Source organism: Carlito syrichta, unplaced genomic scaffold, assembly GCF_000164805.1.
Source record: "Carlito syrichta isolate Samal-C Ts95f unplaced genomic scaffold, Tarsius_syrichta-2.0.1 Scaffold117951, whole genome shotgun sequence".
NCBI lineage: Eukaryota > Metazoa > Chordata > Mammalia > Primates > Tarsiidae > Carlito > Carlito syrichta.
In genome coordinates this window covers 230,196-238,900 of record NW_007062047.1, presented here as the reverse complement: position 1 = coordinate 238,900, position 8,705 = coordinate 230,196, and positions in this window count along the sequence as shown.

The following is an 8,705-nucleotide window of genomic DNA, read 5'->3' as shown; positions in this document are numbered from 1 at the left end:
ACTGCACTCCAGTCTGGGTGACAGAGTGAGACTCCAACTCAAAAAAAAAAAAAAGAGCATTTCCAGAGCACTGGGCCTAGCCCTGTTTTCAGCACTAGGGACATGTGGGCGAACAAGACAGACACAAACCTGTCCCCAGGGAGTTTACCCTCCAGCAGAGGAGACAGAAAACAACCCAGAGCATGTTGACAAGCTGTGTTAGGAATGGGGAGAGTGTGTGGGGTGGGGGAAGACAGCGGAGCCAGGAGCGAGGTGGCCATGCACTGGGGCCAGTGGTGGTATTAAAACAGCACAGGCATGGCAGCCTCCTGGAAAAGGCGAGGTTGAGCAGAGGCCTTAAGGAGCTGAGGGAATTATCCCGACACACTCAGGAAAACAGCACTCTAGGCTGAGGGAGCAGCCATCCAAAGGCCATGATGTGGGTGTGTCCCAGAAACAGCAACCAGGCCAGTGAAGCTAGAAGACAGAGAGCGCGGAGAGTGGGAGAGAGTGGGGAGAGGTCACAGAGGCAGATGATGCCGGCCTTGACAGCTGGCTGAAGACCTCAGTCTCCTCTGGGTGAGATGAGAGTGAGATGGAGAGCATTGCTGGTGCAGAGACAAGAGTGGCTGGAACCCTGCCCTAAGAGCCACCCCAGTGCTTCCTTGGCAGGGGCTGGCTGTGGGAACCAAGGGCAGAGGTGGGCTCTTTCAGGGGGCCACACAGTCGCGCAGTTCAGGGGGCAGCGGGTGGTGATGGCGCGTCCAGGGGTGGGAGTGAGACGTGGCCAGACTGCATGCATTTCGGGGAGCTCCTGAAGCAGAATCGGGCTCCTGACAGTTACATGCAGAATGTGAGCAAGAGAATCGCCAAGGACCAAGCCGAGTTTTGGGAGTCGGCTCCTGGGAGATTCGAGCTGCGGTCAGCCAAAGTGAGGGAGATGGAGGGTGGGTCAGGTCCCAGGGAAGGAGTGAAGTTTCAGAGTGAAGAGGTCAGCTCTTGGATAGTCAGGTCTCCTGTAGTCCCAGCCACTCGGGAGGCTGAGGTGAAGGGACCAGAGTTTGCATCCATCCTGGGTAACTTAGCAAGACCTGTCTCTAAAACAAATAGACAAATGAAGGGGTCAAATATTTGACACAAATGAAAATGCCCAGCAAGCAGATGGACACACAGGTCAGGAGCCAGGAAAGAGGTTGGGCTAGAGACACAGTGAGGATTTCCCAGCATATCATTGGCATGTGAAGCCCTGGAGGAGATGAGACCTAGAGAGGCTTATCTCTTGGAAGCCCAACAAAGAGGGATATTAAAGATTGTGGCTGCATGGAGGCTCATGCCTGTCATCCCAACACTGAGAGGCCGAGGCAGGAGGATCGCTTGAGTCCAGGAATTTGAGACCAACCTGGGCAACATAGCCAGAATCATCTCTACAAAAAGTCATAAAAAATGAGACAGGTGTGGGGACGTGTGTCTATAGCCCCAGTTACCACTGCATTCCAGCCTGAGCAACAGAGGCCGCAACTCAAAACAAAAAACAAAGACTGGAGTGTTAGACATCCCATACAATATGAGTTGCATTCCTTATGATTGCAGTTGTTGCCAGTGATGGAAAACATGAAAATAGTCACTTAAAGATGTACTTTTCTCATGCAAAAGAGGGATTTGGAGGCAGACAGTTCAGGGTTAATGCCCTTGTAAGAATGTCACCAAGAAGCCTGTCTTCCGTCTCTCCTACGGCCACTTTTTGTGTGTGATTTTTTAACTTCATGGTCAAAACATGGTCCCTGTAACCCCAGAGAGTACTTCTAAGTTCTAGGCAGGAAGAAATGGGAAGGGCAAAGGGAAAAAGACAGCAGCTTTTTCTCAGCCTGTCCTTTCAAGAAGTCACACCTACATCTTATTGGCCAGAATAAAATCCTAGCTGCAAGGGAATTGAACAATTTGCTTTTCAACATTTGTATTAGAAAAAAACCCTGAAAACAACATTCAGAAAGACTGTTGAGTGAACCAGTCTGCTCACTCATATGGATGATGTGTGCTGCAGAAAGAAAGAAATGATGCAGAGATAAGGATCTCATGACTTGAGGTGGACAGACAGAAAGCGGGCTTCAAGGGTTGCATCTCTCTAAATGATGGTGTCTGGCTGTGTACCCACATCTGAGAGCTGTAGCCAAGCACTGCCCTGCTATTTCTATATGGACTGTGTTTTTGCCTTTATTCTGACCAGCACCCAAGAATTTCACATGTGCTGCTCTTTCTTTTGACTCTTTTTTAAACCAATACCATTCTCACTCAAGAGCATGACTTCGCCGGGCTCGGTGGCTCAGCCTGTAATCCCGCGCCTTTGGGAGGCTGAGGTGAGTGGATTGCTTGAGCCCGCGGGTTCGAGACCCGCCTGGGCAGCGAGACCTCATCTCTACAATAAATCAAAAAATCAGCTGGGTGTGGTAGCGCATGCCTGTAATTCCGGCTACTTGGAAGGCTGAGGAGGAAGGATCGCAGGAGCCCAGCAGGTCGAGGCTGCGGTGGCCGGGAGCGGCCACTGCACTCCAGTCTGGGCGACAGAGTGAGACTCCAACTCAAAAAAAAAAAAAAGAGCATGACTTCAAGAGCCAAACACCCTTGCAAGCCCTCATCATTCTCGGTTTATGGGATTGACCAGTTCTGTCTTGCCTTTCAAACAGGTATTCTGTCTTAGACAATAGTTATTAAATATTCATGAGCCCACTTTATAAGAGAAATATCAATTAATTAATTCTGGCTTATTGTTCTTTTGGTTCAGAATGTGTTTTCTTCTCTGCTTGGAAGAAAAATCCTTCAAAGGGTAGCCCAAATGCTTCTCTCCAATTTCTCCAAGGCTAATTAAAGACTCTTTTTTCCTGTACATTGATAATACATTGAATTATCTAATATACTGTTTTACCTATCATACTGTTAATCAAAATGTGTAGGAAACAGTTAAGAATAATGCTTAGGGGGAAACCTGTAGCATTAAATCCTTATATTAAAAATAATGGTGGTCTCAAATAAATGACCTGAGCTTCTGCCATAAGAAACTAGGGGGAAAAAAGAACAAATTAAACCTAAAGTAAGCAGAAGAAAAGAAGTAAGAAAGAGTAAAAATCAATGGAATAAAAATGGAACAAATAACAGGGCAGAGAGTGACAATGAAATCAAAAGTTGATTCCTTGAAACTAACACTAACATTGTTAAGCCTCTAGTCAAAGTCATCATAGAAAAAGAGAAGGCACACGAATCACAGATAGTGAGTGAACAGCACTACAGACCCTACAGTATTGAGGGATAAGATGAGAATGTCATCACCAACCTAACACTAATGAACTCAATAGCCTGTGAAGTGGACACACTCCTTGAAAAGCACAAACTACCCAATCTTCTTCAAGAAAAAATAAATATCCTGAACAGCCCTGTATCTATTAAGAAAATTGAATTAATAATGTATAATCTTTCAACAAAGAAATTACTAGGCCCAGGTGAATTCATCAGTGAATTATACCAGATAGTTAAGGAAGAAATAATACCAATTCTACACAAACCCTTCCAGAAAATGGACAAAGAGGAAGCACTTCTTAATTTATCCTATGATGCTATTATTACTCTGATACTGAATGGGGCAAAAACATGATAAGAATGGAAAACTGCAGGTCAATATGGGTCATGAACATAGATTTAAAACTCCTTAACACAACATCAGCAAATTGAGTCCAGCAACATATAAAGAGGATGATACATCATAACTAGTAGAGTTTTTAACCCAGAAATGCAAGATTGCTTTAGCATGTGGGAATTGATCAATATAATTCACCATACAGCTGTTCCTCAGTATCCGCAGGTGATGGGTTCCTGGACCCTCTGCAGGTACCAACATCTAAGGATGCTCAGGGCCCTTATATAAAATGGCATAGGGTTTGCATAACCTATGCATGCCCACCCATGTACTTTAAATCCCTCTAGGCTACTTATGATACCTGGATGCTACATAAACTGTTATTATGTTGTTTTGCTTTTATTTGAATTTTTATTGTTGTATTATTACTTTTATTGTTTTTTAAAAAATATTTTCTATTGACAGACAGTAGAATCCAGGGATGTAGAATTCATGAATACAGAAGAGGGCTGACTGTATTTTTTTTTAATTTGGATTCTGACTCTATCACCCAGGCTGGAGTGCAGTGGCACAATCACAGCTCACCTAAGCCTCAACCTCCTAGACTCAGGAGATCTTCCCACCTCAGACTCCTGAGTAGCTAGGACTGCAGGCGTGGGCCACCATGCCCAGCTAATTTTTCCATTCTTTGTAGACATGAGGTCTTGCTATGATTCTCAGGCTGGGGACTGATTGTATTAACAAATGAAAGAAAGACAACTATGATAATCTTAACAGATGCAGAAAAACGCTTTTCACAGAATCCAAAATCCATTCCAGATAAAAACCTCTCGCCAAACTACAAATAGAAAGAATTTCTTAACCTGGTCAACAGTATCTATGAAGAAACTACAGGTAGCATCATATTTAATAGTGAGAAACTAGACATCTTCCTAACATCAGGAATCAAGCAAGGATGTGGCTTTCACCATTTCATTCAATTTTGTGCAGAAATTCTTAGCCAGTGCAACATGGTAAACGGGAAAACAGAAGGCTTCCGCATTGGGAAGGGAAGAAGTAAAACTGTCTCTAGATAACATCTTTGTCTACCTTAAAAATCCTAAGGAACGTACAAGATTGCAAAAGATAAGGTCAATTGCACTGCTACAAAGTAGCAACACACAGAAACTCAAAAACTACCATTTATCATAACATCGGAAGCATGAAATATTTATAAATAAGTTAACCACATTCATGTAGGTGCACAACAAACTGCAAGATATTAGGAAACCCACTCTTGTCATCAGCTGTAAGCCAACCCTTGTCCCAGAGGAGAATACTGTGTTTACCATGGTGTCCATCAAGCAAACCTCCCTGTCCTCCATGATTGGGACTGGAGAGAGTCTCTGTCCTCCTGATTGGGACTTTTGGACAAGTTATTGGATCTCAGGGCCTAAAAGGGTGCCTCACTCAATAGCATTCACAAACAGAGGAGTAAAAATTGGGAGGACAGGTGTGAAGGTGACCACGGAAGTGTCTGGAATCAGCAGAGGCAGGGACTATAGGAGCAAGGCTGCCAGGTCTGCCCCCAGTCTCTGTGCTCTGTCCTCAAAGGCTCCAGTGGTTCTGTGTCCTCTGATCACAGAGACTCTCAGTCCCAGTGGAGGCTCCAGGAAGTTGCATTCTGCACCCAGCTCCAAGAAAGGACCAAGACACCACCCAGGGTAATGACCCTCCCTCAGCCTCTGCTGAGGCCCTCGGGTCATTTGCTGGTTGGAGGCAGCTGTACCAGCTGCCTCACTCAGACACAAGCATTTCAGAGATAGCCAGACAAAGAGGAGGTTGGTCTCTAACAAATGATTGTTGAAGGAATTCATTGAACATTGACTTCCCGTGGTTGAATCCCTGCATTGTGTTCCAGTGCATTTTCTCTCCTTAGGATGCTAACTGCTGCCTTCCTGGGGCAAGGGAAAGGATGTCCAGTCATCCCGACCCATGAGGACGCACCCACGCTAGCAGTCTAGTGACCACATGCAACACTGGGAGGGCCGACAGACAGGGACCCACAGACCGATTGGGATGGGGAGAGGACATTCTTCATTTTGAAGTGTTTCTCAAGTCCAGCCTGAGGCATTGACCCACCGAGCAATCTGCAGCTGAGACCCCGCACAGAAACAGTGGCCCCGAGGCCATGCTGGGTTGTCAGCAGGAAGCATAATGAAATTCAGCACAGCCAGGATACACATGCTCCAGAGGGAAGTCATTAATCCCCATGAATAAGGATAACGCAGAGTACCATCTGCCAGCGTCATGGGCAAATCTCCTCAAAATTCCAATTAACCTCTAAACCAGAGAGAGGGGCCGAATCTGCCTCCTCCCTGCCACACCAGCCTGTGTGGCCTCCGTGTCTCCGTCACTCCCCACGTAAACAAAACCGTGGGGGTGGACACTCACCGGTGCAGCATCAGTCTGGAGGAGGCATTCATCACTCTTGAGAGCAGGTGCTATTTGGCTGACTGGATGGAACCCCTGCTGTCATGTGCTCATCAAGGCCACCTGTGCATTTTCACATATGTTTGAACAGGGAGGGGTGGAAAACCGTGTCTGCTGTAAACACAGTGTATAAATTTTGCCACAACAGTGTTGGATTGAAGCCTCTGTGCATTTGGAGTGAGAGGGAATGAAGCATTCCCACCTCTGCTATCCCAAGAAGAGCGCCTTGCGGACGGTGGGTTCTGGCATTCTGAGTCATCTTCCTGAGCTGCAGTGTGTGAAGTGCACAGCTATGAAAATCATAATACCCATGATTACAGCCACTGTATTTCAGCTAGAGAAGAAACTGTTCCAATTACAAATGGGACATGTCTTTCAAAATATCTCAAGAAGCAGCCGGGAGTAGTGGCTCACACCTATCATCCCAGCACTTTGGGAGGCTGAGGCAGGAGGACTGCTTGGGCCCAGGAGTTTGAGACCAGCCAGGCAACATAGCAAGATCTCGTCTCTATGAAAAAGAATTTTTAAAAGTTGCCGGGTGTGGTGGTGCATGCTTGTACTCCCTGTTACTGGGGAGGCTGAGGTGGGAGGATTGCTTGAACCCAGGAGGTCAAGGCTATGTTGAGCCGTGATTGTGCCACTGCACTCTCTAACCTAGGCTACAAAGTGAAACCCCCAATTCAAAAAAAAGTGGCAGAAGTATTTACATCTAAAAGGAAGATAACGCCCTCTTCAGGCGACATGGCATGCCCAGTGCCACAAAGCATGGGTGCTGTTTGCTAGGACCCTTGTCCCAGGGACCCACCTCCTTCCAGGGCACAGAGACAGAGCCAATAGCTTGCCTGCATGGAGGCTTCGGGTTGCAGGTTGTGTGGCTAGGGCATAGGGATGCAGGCTGGCATGGGCACTGTGTCCAGCTAGGAGCAGTGTCATCAATGTCCGCTATCTGTGAGCTCAGCACAGGCGGCCATCTCATCCTTAAGTCACTCGCTGCCCCACTCTAAACCCACGAGCACCATACCAGCATGCCAGCTTTCCTCACCCTGTTCTGGAGGCTGAGTCCACCAGAGTGGACAAAAGAGCCTGGAGAGCCGCCACACGCCCACAGATGTCAGGGTGGCATGCGGCAGACATCTCTGAAGACGCAGCTTGGTGCCCGTTGACCTGGTCCAGCCTCTTCCTTCTCAGGCACCTGTCCACACAGAACACCCATGTGTGCACAACGGTGGGTGCTGCAAGGATGCTCACAAAGGCGTGTGGGCAGCATGGAACTGGAGGCGACACGCCCGCAGCACAGGAAGGCAGCTGCATACATTGTGGGACGTTCACATGGCGGGGTTCTGGTAAGCTGAAGACAACAGGGGCGGCCATGGCTGTGTGATCTCACAGAGATCTCCAAAGCACTGCAGGGAACGGCCAAGCATTGAGCACTGAGTGGTGGTGCTGGCACACCACACAGGCTCCCAGTAGAAACGAGGCAGGGCACAGGAGACAACACACCGACCTTCCGCTCAAGCGGGTGGGGCCTCAGACAACCTTAGTAGAATGTTTTTTTGCAGGGGGAGGAAAGAGAAAAGCACATTACAAGGCATTGTCTGAAGGGCAATCCCAAGTAGGTAAAATAAGAAAGAAAAACAGCCGGGCTCGGTGGCTCAGCCTGTCATCACGCACCTTTGGGAGGCTGAGGTGGGTGGATTGCCTGAGCCCGCGGGTTCGAGACCCGCCTGGGCAGCGAGACCTCATCTCTACAATAAATCAAAAAATCAGCCGGGCGTGGTAGCGCACGCCTGTAATTCCGGCTACTCAGAAGGCTGAGGCAGAAGGATCGCCTGAGCCCAGCAGGTCGAGGCTGCGGTGGCCGGGAGCGGCCACTGCACTCCAGTCTGGGCGACAGAGTGAGACTCCAACTCAAAAAAAAAAAAAAAAGAAAGAAAAACACATGCGTACAGAGACATAGGCCGACGCAAGGGAGGGGCCCCTCGGGATTGAGAATACCCGAGGCAGCTCTCAGGGGGACGGGGAAGGATACGCATGGAGACAAAGGCCTCACCGTTGGACTCTCCCACATCTGCTACCCTCGGCTGCTGTGCAGAGAATGCGGCCCTGGACTCCACTGCAGGGAGAAAACGCCACCCAATAGAGAAGAACACACGACTGGGCCTGTGCAAGCCCATGAGTATCCCTGAGGGCCAGCGCAGTGTCTGAACCAGCTTGCTCTGACATCTCAGTCTCACACCGTCCCTCGGCAGCACAGCCTCCTACACAAGAGTCCCCTTGGGATGCTACTAGGACGCACGGAGAGCAGGATTTCTCTAAGTTTTGTGATTCAACTTAAAACAAAAATGCTGGGTTCAGCATAACTTTAAATCATATATATGTCATTTATTGAAATATAAAGATCTTAATTTACACGTTTCAAAACAGAGACGTGAGGGGGGAGCTGGACACACTTCGCGTGGCTGGACACTCCCAAGTTGTGTCCACACACTCGCCACGCCACGGGCTTGGGAACACGTAACCTATTTTTCTCTTTATTATTTCTAAAATATAAATTTTGGACATTCAAAAGTGCAACAGTTAATGTGCCTGTGGGGGACATCACAGTTAAAAAAATATAAACAAAGGCAGT